We start from the raw sequence: 12,256 nt of genomic DNA on the forward strand, positions 1-12,256 counted from the left end.
TAGCCTAGCCCCTACAACCGCATTCATCTACTCGGGAGTAGAATCTGTCACCTGCCACTGGGAGTGAAAATTCATTATAAACTTTAAAATCCCCCTGAGCCTAAAAATAGACCAATACTCAATAACATTTCTTCCAATCGCCCTATTTGTAACATGATCAATCCTACAATTCGCCATATGATACATGGCCTCAGAGCCATACGTAACAAAATTTTTCACCTACCTACTGATATTCCTAGTCGCCATACTCCTCCTAACAACCGCAAACAACATATTCCTCCTATTCGTAGGCTGGGAAGGAGTACGAATCATGTCCTTCCTTCTCATCGGCTGATGACAAGGCCGAGCAGATGCCAACACCGCCGCCCTACGAGCCGTAATCTACAACCGAATCGGAGACATCGGACTGATCCTGAGCATAGCATGACTAGCTTCAACATTCAACACCTGAGAGATCCAACAAGCCGTACACCCCCACCAAACCCCAATCCTCCCCCTCATAGGATTAATCCTCGCAGCCGCAGGAAAATCCGCCCAATTTGGACTCCACCCATGACTGCCCGCAGCAATAGAAGGCCCCACCCCAGTATCAGCCCTACTGCACTCCAGTACCATAGTAGTAGCCGGAATCTTCCTGCTCATCCGCATGCACCCCCTGCTAGCCACCAACCAGACAGCCCTAACTGCCTGCCTATGCCTAGGTGCTCTATCAACCCTATTCGCTGCCACATGCGCCCTAACCCAAAATGACATCAAAAAAATCATTGCTTTCTCAACATCCAGCCAACTAGGACTAATAATAGTCACTATCGGACTAAACCTCCCACAACTAGCCTTCCTACACATCTCAACCCATGCCTTCTTTAAAGCCATACTATTCCTATGCTCAGGGTCTATCATCCACAACCTAAACGGAGAACAAGATATCCGAAAGATAGGAGGCCTACAGAAAATACTCCCAGTCACTACTTCCTGCCTAACCATCGGAAACCTGGCGCTGATAGGAACCCCATTCCTAGCCGGATTCTACTCAAAAGACCTCATCATCGAAAGCTTAAACACATCATACCTAAATACTTGAGCCCTACTCCTAACCCTTATAGCCACAGCATTCACCGCAACCTACAGCATCCGCATAACCATCCTAGTCCAAGCTGGACAAACCCGAATCCCCCCAATAGTATCAATAAACGAAAACAACCCACTAATCACCGCCCCCCTAACCCGACTCGCCCTAGGCAGCATTACAGCAGGAATAATCATTACCTCTTTCATCACACCAACCAAAACCCCCCCAATAACCATACCCCTTATCACCAAAACCGCTGCCATCCTCATAACAATCCTAGGAATCATCCTAGCCCTAGAACTATCGAACATAACACACACCCTCACTCACCCCAAACCAAACCCCCTCATAAACTTCTCCTCTGCATTAGGGTACTTCAACCCCCTAGTACACCGATTCTTCTCCAAAAACCTACTAGAAAAGGGACAAAACATTGCCCTACACTTGATCGACCTCTCCTGACTCAAAAAAATAGGGCCAGAGGGCCTTGCTGAACTACAAGTAGCCGCAAGCAAAGCCGCAACCTCAATACACACAGGGCTAATTAAGGCCTACCTAGGATCCTTCGCCCTCTCCATCCTGGTAATAATCCTAATAACACACAGACTCACTAATGGCCCCTAACATCCGCAAATCCCATCCCCTACTAAAAATAATCAACAACTCCCTAATCGACCTACCCGCCCCCTCCAACATCTCTGCCTGATGAAACTTCGGCTCCCTTCTAGCCATCTGCTTAGCCACACAAATCCTAACAGGCCTGCTACTAGCCATACACTACACCGCAGACACTTCACTCGCCTTCTCCTCAGTAGCTCACACATGCCGAGACGTCCAGTACGGATGGCTCATCCGCAACCTCCACGCCAACGGTGCTTCGCTCTTCTTTATCTGCATCTACTTACACATCGGACGAGGCCTCTACTACGGCTCCTACCTATACAAAGAAACCTGAAACACAGGAGTAATCCTCCTACTCACCCTAATAGCAACTGCCTTCGTAGGGTATGTCCTACCATGAGGACAAATGTCATTCTGAGGGGCCACCGTAATCACCAACCTATTCTCAGCCATCCCGTACATTGGGCAAACTCTAGTAGAATGAGCCTGAGGAGGATTCTCAGTAGACAATCCAACCTTAACCCGATTCTTCGCCATCCACTTCCTACTGCCCTTCCTAATTGCAGGAATCACCCTAGTCCACCTAACCTTCCTACACGAATCAGGCTCAAATAACCCACTAGGAATCGTATCAGACTGCGACAAAATCCCATTCCACCCATACTTCTCCATTAAAGACAGCTTAGGGCTTACCCTAATAATCACCCCTCTAATAGCACTAGCCCTATTTTCACCGAACCTCCTGGTTCTTGGAATCCTAGTTGGGAGTGGTTGGCCACATGAGATGTACAGGATTTTTACCTGTGATTTAGTCTTGACAAGGCTATGTAATTGGTTTACTAACGTCTCATAAGAAAGAAGCATGAGCGGTTAATGCAGTTGGCTTGAAACCCATCCCCAGTGGTGCCAGTGCACTCTCTGCACTCACTGCACTGCATCCCCAGTGGTGCCAGTGCAATCTCTGGACTCACTGCAGAGCATCCCCAGTGGTGCAAGTGCACTCTGTGGACTCACTGTAGTGCATCCCCAGTGGTGCCAGTGCACTCTCTGGACTCACTGCACTGCAGGCCCAGTGGTACCAGTGCACTCACTGGACTCACTGTACTGCATCCCCAGTGGTGCCAGTGCACTCTCTGGACTCACTGCACTGCAGGCCCAGTGGTACCAGGGCACTCACTGGACTCACTGTACTGCATCACCAGTGGTGCCAGTGCACTCTCTGGACTCACTGCAGTGCATCCCCAGTGGTGCCAGTGCACTCTCTGGACTCACTGAAGCGCATTCTCAGTGGTGCCAGTGCACTCTCTGGGCTCACTGAAGTGCATCCCCAGTGGTGCCAGTGCGCTCTCTGGAGTCACAGCACTGCATCCCCAGTGGTGCCAGTGCAATCTCTGGACTCACTGCAGTGCATCCCCAGTGGTGCCAGTGCACTCTCTGGACTCACTGAAGTGCATCCCCATTGGTGCCATTGCACTCTCTGCACTCACTGCACTGCATCCCCAGTGGTGCCTCTGCACTCACTGGACTGACTGCACTGCATCCCCAGTGGTGCCAGTGCGCTCTCCGGAGTCACAGCACTGCATCCCCAGTAGTGCCAGTGCACTCACTGGACACACTGTACTGCATCACAGGTGGTGCCAGAGCAGTCTCTGCACTCACTGCACAGCATCCCCAGTGGTGCCAGTGCATTCACTGGAGTCACTGGACTGCATCACCAGTGTTGCCAGTGCACTCTCTGGACTCACTGCACTGCATCCCCAGTGGTGCCAGTGCAGTCTCTGGACTCACTGCACTGCATCCCCAGTGGTGCCAGAGCACTCTCTGGACTCACTGCACTGCATCCCCAGTGGTGCCAGTGCACTCTCTGGACTCACTGCACCGCATCCCCAGTGGTGTCAGTACACTCTCTGGACTCACTGAAGTGCATCCCCAGTGGTGCCAGTGCACTCTCTGGACTCACTAAACTGCATCACCAGTGGTGCCAGTGCACTGTCTGGACTCACTGCACTGCATCCCCAGTGGTGCCAGTGCAATCTCTGGACTCACTGTAGTGCATCCCCAGTGGTGCCAGTGCACTCTCTGGAATCACTGCAGTGCATCCCCAGTGGTGCCAGTGCACTCTCTGGACTCACTGCAGTGCATCCCCAGTGGTGCCAGTGCACTCTCTGCAGTCACTGCACTGCATTCCCAGTGGTGCCAGTGAAGTCTCTGGACTCACTGCACCTCATCCCCAGTGGTGCCAGTGCACTCTCTGGACTCACTGCACTGCATCCCCAGTGGTGCCAGTGCACTCTCTGGACTCACTGCACTGCATCCCCAGTGGTGCCAGTGCACTCACTGGACTCACTGCACTGCATCCCCAGTGGTGCCAGTGCACTCTCTCGAGTCACTGCACTACATCCCCAGTAGTGCCAGTGCACTCACTGGACTCACTGTACTGCATCATCGGTGGTGCCAGTGCACTCTCTGGACTCACTTCACTGCATCCCCAGTGGTGCCAGTGCACTCTCTGGACTCACTGAAGTGCATCCCCAGTGGTACCAGTGCACTCACTGGACTCACTGTACTGCATCACCAGTGGTGCCAGTGCACTCTCTGGACTCACTGCACTGCATCCCCAGTGGTTCCAGTGCATTCACTGGGCTCACTGTACTGCATCTCCAGTGGTGCCAGTGCACTCTCTGGACTCACTGCACTGCATCCCCAGTGGTGCCAGGGAGCTCTCTGGTCTCACTGCTCTGCATCCCCAGTGGTGCCAGTGTACTCACAGGATTCACTGCACTGCATCCCCAGTGGTGCCAGTGCACTCTCTGGACTCACTGCACTGCATCCCCAGTGGAGCCAGTGCACTCTCTGGACTCACTGAAGTGCATTCTCAGTGGTGCCAGTGCACTCTCTGGGCTCACTGAAGTGCATCCCCAGTGGTGCCAGTACACTCACTGGACTCACTGCACTGCATCCCCAGTGGTGCCAGTGCACTCTCTGGACTCACTGCACTGCATCCCCAGTGGTGCCAGTGCACTCTCTGGACTCACTGCAGTGCATCCCCAGTGGTGCCAGTGCACTCTATGCACTCACTTCACTGCATCCCCAGTGGTGCCAGTGCATTCTCTGGACTCACTGCACTGCATCCACAGTGGTGCCAGTGAAGTCTTTGGACTCACTGCACTGCATCCCCAGTGTTGCCAGTGCACTCTGTGGAGTCACTCAAGTGCATCCCCAGTGGTGCCAGTGCACTCTGTGGACTCACTGCTGTGCATCCCCATTGGTGCCAGTGCACTCTCTGGACTCACTGAACTGCATGTCCAGTGGTGCCAGTGCACTCTCTGGACTCACTGTACTGCATCCCCACTGGTGCCAGTGCACTATGTGGACTCACTGTACTGCATCCCCAGTGGTGACAGTGCACTCTCTGGACTAACTGCAGTGCATCCCCAATGGTGCCAGTGCACTCTCTGGACTCACTGCACTGCATCCCCAGTGGTGCCAGTGCACTCTCTGGTCTCACTGCAGTGCATCCCCAGTGGTGCCAGTGCACTCTCTGGACTCACTGCACTGCATCCCCAGTGGTGCCAGTGCACTGTCTGGACTCACTGCAGTGCATCCCCAGTGGTGTCAGTGCACTCTCTGGACTCAATGTACTGCACCCCCAGTGGTGCCAGTGCACTCACTGGACTGACTGCACTGCATCCCCAGTGGTGCCAGTGCGCTCTCTGGAGTCACAGCACTGCATCCCCAGTGGTGCCAGTGCACTCACTGGACTCACTGCACTGCATCACAGGTGGTGCCAGTGCACTCTGTGGACTCACTGCAGTGAATCCCCGGTGGTGCCAGTGTACTCTCTGCAGTCACTGCACTGCATCCCCAGTGGTGCCAGTGCACTCACTGGACTCACTGGACTGCATCCCCAGTGGTGCCAGTGATTCTCTGGACTCACTGCACTGCATCCCCAGTGGTGCCAGTGTACTCTCTGGACTCACTGCAGTGCATCCCCAGTGGTGCCAGAGCACTCTCTGGACTCACTGCACTGCATCCCCAGTGGTGCCAGTGCACTCTCTGGACTCACTGCACTGCATCCCCAGTGGTGTCAGTGCACTCTCTGGACTCACTGAAGTGCATCCCCAGTTGTGCCAGTGCACTCTCTGGACTCACTGCACTGCATCCCCAGTGGTGCCAGTGCACTCTCTGGACTCAGTGCACTGCATCCCCAGTGGTGCCAGTGCAATCTCTGGACTCACTGTAGTGCATCCCCAGTGGTGCCAGTGCACTCTCTGGACTCACTGCAGTGCATCCCCAGTGGTGCCAGTGCACTCTCTGGACTCACTGCACTGCATCCCCAGTGGTGCCAGTGCACTCTCTGGACTCACTGCACTGCATCTCCAGTTTTGCCAGTGAAGTCTTTGGACTCACTGCACTGCATCCCCAGTGGTGCCAGTGCACTCTCTGGAGTCACTGAAGTGCATCCCCAGTGGTGCCAGTGCACTCTCTGGACTCACTGCACTGCATGCCCAGTGGTGCCACTGCACTCTCTGGACTCACTGTACTGCATCCCCACTGGTACCAGTGCACTCTGTGGACTCACTGTACTGCATCCCCAGTGGTGACAGTGCACTCTCTGGACTCACTGCACTGCATCCCCAGTGGTGCCAGTGCACTCTCTGGACTCACTGCAGTGCATCCCCAGTGGTGCCAGTGCACTCTCTGGACTCACTGCACTGCATCCCCAGTGGTGCCAGTGCACTCTCTGGACTCACTGCAGTGCATCCACAGTGGTGCCAGTGCACTCACTGGACTCACTGCAGTGCATTCCCTCTGGTGCCAGTGCACTCTCTGGACTCACTGCACTGCATCCCCAGTGGTGCCAGTGCACTCTCTGGACTCACTGCACTGCATCCCCAGTGGTGCCAGTGCATTCTCTGGACTCACTGCAGTGCATCCCCAGTGGTGCCAGTGCAATCTCTGGACTCACTGCAGTGCATCCCCAGTGGTGCCAGTGCACACTCTGGACTCACTGCACTGCATCCCCAGTGGTGCCAGTGCACTCTCTGGACTCACTGCACTGCATCCCCAGTGTTCACAGTGCACTCTCTGCACTCACTACACTGCATCCCCAGTGGTGCCAGTGCACTCTCTGGACTCACTGCACTGCATCCCCAGTGGTGCCAGTGCACTCTGTGGACTCACTGCAGTGCATCCCCAGTGGTGTCAGTGCACTCTCTGGACTCACTGCACTGCATCCCCAGTGGTGCCAGTGCACTCTCTGGACTCACTGCACTGCATCCCCAGTGGAGCCCGTGCACTCTCTGGACTCACTGAAGTGCATCCCCAGTAGTGCCAGTGCACTCTCTGGACTCACTGCAGTGCATCCCCGTTGGTGCCAGTGCACTCTCTGGACTCACTGCACTGCAACCCCAGTGGTGCCAGTGCACTCTCTGGACTCACTGAAGTGCATTCTCAGTGGTGCCAGTGCACTCTCTGGACTCACTGCACTGCATCCCCAGTGGTGCCAGTACACTCACAGGACTGACTGCACTGCATCCCCAGTGGAGCCAGTGCGCTCTCTGGACTCACTGCACTGCATCCCCATTGGTGCCAGTGTATTCTCTGGACTCACCGCACTGCACCCTGAGTGGTGCCAGTGCACTCTCTGGACTCACTGCAGTGCATCCCCAGTGGTGCCAGTGCACTCTCTGGACTCACTGTACTGCATCCCCAGTGTTGCCAGTGCACTCTCTGGAGTAACTGCAGTGCATCCCCAGTGGTGCCAAAGCACTCTCTGGACTCCCGGCACCGCATCCCCAGTGGTGCCAGTGCACTCTCTGGGCTCACTGCAGTGCATCCCCAGTGGTGCCAGTGCACTCTCTTGACTCACTGCACTGCATCCCCAGTGGTGCCAGTGTACTCACTGGACTCACTGCACTGCATTCCCCAGTGGTGCTAGTGCACTCTCTGGACTCACTGCAGTGCATCCCCAGTGGTGCCAGTGCACTCTCTGGACTCACTGAAGTGCATTCTCAGTGGTTCCAGTGCACTCTGTGGACTCACTGCAGTGCATCCCCAGTGGTGCCAGTGCGCTCTCTGGACTCACTGCAGTGCATCCCCAGTGGTGCCAGTGCACTCTCTGGACTCACTGCACTGCATCCCCAGTGCTGCCAGTGCACTCACTGGATTCACTGCACTGCATCCCCAGTGGTGCTAGTGCACTCTCTGGACTCACTGCAGTGCATCCCCAGTGGTACCAGTGCACTCTCTGGACTCACTGAAGTGCATTCTCCGTGGTGCCAGTGCACTCTGTGGACTCACTGCAGTGCATCCCCAGTGGTGCCAGTGCGCTCTCTGGACTCACTGCAGTGCATCCCCAGTGGTGCCAGTGCACTCTCCGGACTCACTGCACTGCATCCCCAGTGCTGCCAGTGCACTCTCTGGACTCACTGCACTGCATCCCCAGTGGTGCCAGTGCACTCTCTGGACTCACTGCACTGCATCCCCAGTGGTGCCAGTGCACTCTCTGGACTCACTGCAGTGCATCCCCAGTGGTGCCAGTGCACTCTCTGGACTCACTGCACTGCATCTCCACTGGTGTCAGTGCACTCTCTGGACTCACTGCAGTGCATCCCCAGTGGTGCCAGTGCACTCTCTGGACTCACTGCACTGCATCCCCAGTGGTGCCAATGCACTCTCTGGACTCACTGCACTGCATCCCCAGTGGTGCCAGTGCACTCTCTGGACTCACTGCACTGCATCTCAAGTGGTGCCAGTGCACTCTCTGGAGTCACTGCACTGCATCCCCAGTGGTGCCAGTGCACTCTCTCGACTCACTGCACTGCATCCCCAGTGATGCCAGTGCACTCTCTGGACTCACTGCAGTGCATCCCCAGTGGTGCCAGAGCACTCTCTGGACTCACTGCAGTGCATCCCCAGTGGTGCCAGTGCACTCTCTGGACTCACTGCACTGCATCCCCAGTGGTGCCAGTGCACTCTCTGGACTCACTGCACTGCATCCCCAGTGGTGCCAGTGCACTCTCTGGACTCCCGGCACCGCATCCCCAGTGGTGCCAGTGCACTCTCTGGGCTCACTGCAGTGCATCCCCAGTGGTGCCAGTGCACTCTCTTGACTCACTGCACTGCATCCCCAGTGGTGCCAGTGCACTCACTGGATTCACTGCACTGCATCCCCAGTGGTGCTAGTGCACTCTCTGGAGTCACTGCAGTGCATCCCCAGTGGTACCAGTGCACTCTCTGGACTCACTGAAGTGCATTCTCCGTGGTGCCAGTGCACTCTGTGGACTCACTGCAGTGCATCATCAGTGGTGCCAGTGCGCTCTCTGGACTCACTGCAGTGCATCCCCAGTGGTGCCAGTGCACTCTCTGGACTCACTGCACTGCATCCCCAGTGCTGCCAGTGCACTCTCTGGACTCACTGCACTGCATCCCCAGTGGTGCCAGTGCACTCTCTGGACTCACTGCACTGCATCCCCAGTGGTGCCAGTGCACTCTCTGGACTCACTGCAGTGCATCCCCAGTGGTGCCAGTGCACTCTCTGGACTCACTGCACTGCATCTCCACTGGTGTCAGTGCACTCTCTGGACTCACTGCAGTGCATCCCCAGTGGTGCCAGTGCACTCTCTGGACTCACTGCACTGCATCCCCAGTGGTGCCAATGCACTCTCTGGACTCACTGCACTGCATCCCCAGTGGTGCCAGTGCACTCTCTGGACTCACTGCACTGCATCCCAAGTGGTGCCAGTGCACTCTCTGGAGTCACTGCACTGCATCCCCAGTGGTGCCAGTGCACTCTCTCGAGTCACTGCACTACATCCCCAGTCGTGCCAGTGCACTCACTGGACTCACTGTACTGCATCATCAGTGGTGCCAGTGCACTCTCTGGACTCACTGCAGTGCATCCCCAGTGGTGGCAGTGCACTCTCTGGACTCACTGCACTGCATCCCCAGTGGTGCCAGTGCACTCACTGGACTCACTATACTGCATCACCAGTGGTGCCAGTGCACTCTCTGGACTCACTGCACTGCATCCCCAGTGGTGCCAGTGCACTCTCTGGACTCACTGCAGTGCATCCCCAGTGGTGCCAGTACACTCACTGGACTCACTGCACTGCATCCCCAGTGGTGCCAGTGCACTCTCTAGAGTAACTGCAGTGCATCACCAGTGGTGCCAAAGAACTCTCTGGACTCCCGGGACTGCATCCCCAGTGGTGCCAGTGCACTCTCTGGGCTCACTGCAGTGCATCCCCAGTGGTGCCAGTGCACTCTCTTGACTCACTGCACTGCATCCCCAGTGGTGCCAGTGTACTCACTGGACTCACTGCACTGCATTCCCCAGTGGTGCCAGTGCACTCTCTGGACTCACTGCAGTGCATCCCCAGTGGTGCCAGTGCACTCTCTGGACTCACTGAAGTGCATTCTCAGTGGTTCCAGTGCACTCTGTGGACTCACTGCAGTGCATCCCCAGTGGTGCCAGTGCACTCTCTGGACTCACTGCACTGTATCCCCAGTGGTGCCACTGCACTCTCTGGACTCACTGCAGTGCATCCCCAGTGGTGCCAGTGCACTCTCTGGACTCACTGCAGTGCATCCCCACTGCTGCCAGTGCACTCTCTGGACTCACAGCAATGCATCCCCAGTGGTGCCAGTGCACTCTCTGGACTCACTGCACTGCATCCCCAGTGGTGCCAATGCACTCTCTGGACTCACTGCACTGCATCCCCAGTGGTGCCAGTGCACTCTCTGGACTCACTGCACTGCATCCCAAGTGGTGCCAGTGCACTCTCTGGACTCACTGCACTGCATCCCCAGTGGTGCCAGTGCACTCTCTGGACTCACTGCACTACATCCCCAGTGGTGCCAGTGCGCTCACTGGACTCACTGTACTGCATCATCAGTGGTGCCAGTGCACTCTCTGGAGTGACTGCAGTGCATCCCCAGTGGTGCCAGTGCACTCTCTGGACTCACTGCACTGCATCCCCAGTGGTGCCAATGCACTCTCTGGACTCACTGCACTGCATCCCCAGTGGTGCCAGTGCACTCTCTCGAGTCACTGCACTACATCCCCAGTGGTGCCAGTGCACTCACTGGACTCACTGTACTGCATTCCCAGTGGTGCCAGTGCACTCTCTGGACTCACTGCAGTGCATCCCCAGTGGTGCCAGTGCACTCTTTGGACTCACTGAAGTGCATTCTCAGTGGTGCCAGTGCACTCTCTGGACTCACTGCACTGCATCCCCAGTGGTGCCAGTGCACTCTCTGGACTCACTGAAGTGCATTCTCAGTGGTGCCAGTGCATTCTCTGGACTCACTGCAGTGCATCCCCAGTGGTGCCAGTGCACTCACTGGACTCACTGCACTGCATCCCCAGTGGTGCCAGTGCACTCTCTGGACTCACTGCACTGCATCCCCAGTGGTGCCAGTGCACTCTCTGGACTCACTGCACTGCATCCCCAGTGCTGCCTGTGCACTCTCTGGACTCACTGCACTGCATCCCCAGTGGTGTCACTGCACTCTCTGGACTCACTGCACTGCATCCCCAGTTGTGCCAGTGCACTCTCTGCACTCACTGCACTGCATACCCAGTGGTGCCAGTGCACTCACTGGACTCACTGCACTGCATTCCCTCTGGTGCCAGTGCACTCTCTGGACTCACTGGACTGCATCCCCAGTGGTGCCAGTGCACTCTCTGGACTCACTGCACTGCATCCCCAGTGGTGCCAGTGCACTCTCTGGACTCACTGCAGTGCATCACCTGTGGTGCCAGTGCACTCTCTGGACTCACTGAAGTGCATCCCCAGTGGTGCCAGTGCAATCTCTGGACTCACTGCACTGCATTCCCAGTCGTGCCAGTGCACACTCTGGACTCACTGCAGTGCATCCCCAGTGGTGCCAGTGCACTCTCTGGACTCACTGCACTGCAACCCCAGTGTTGCCAGTGCACTCTCTGGACTCACTGCACTGCATCCCCAGTGGTGCCAGTGCACTCTCTGGACTCACTTCAGTGCATCCCCAGTGTTGCCAGTGCACTCTCTGGACTCACTGCACTGCATCCCCAGTATTGCCAGTGCACTCTCTGGACTCACTGCACTGCATCCCCAGTGGTGCCAGTGCACTCTCTGGACTCACTGCACTGCATCCCCAGTGGTGCCACTGCACTCTCTGGACTCACTGCACTGCATGTCCAGTGGTGCCAGTGCACTCTCTGCACTCACTGCACTGCATCCCCAGTGGTGCCAGTGCACTCACTGGACTCACTGCAGTGCATTCCCTCTTGAGCCAGTGCACTCTCTGGACTCACTGCACTGCATCCCCAGTGGTGCCAGTGCACTCTCTGGACTCACTGCAGTGCATCCCCAGTGGTGCCAGTGCACTCTCTGGTCTCACTGCACTGCATCACCAGTGGTGCCAGTGCACTCTCTGGACTCACTGAAGTGCATCCCCAGTGGTGCCAGTGCACTCTCTGGACTGACTGCACTGCATCCCCAGTGGTGCCAGTGCACTCTCTGGACTCACTGCACTGCATCCCCAGTGGTGCCAGAGCACTCTCTGGACTCACTGCAC

This window comes from Anser anser (assembly GCF_964211835.1).
Source record: "Anser anser genome assembly, chromosome: 23".
Taxonomy (NCBI): domain Eukaryota; kingdom Metazoa; phylum Chordata; class Aves; order Anseriformes; family Anatidae; genus Anser; species Anser anser.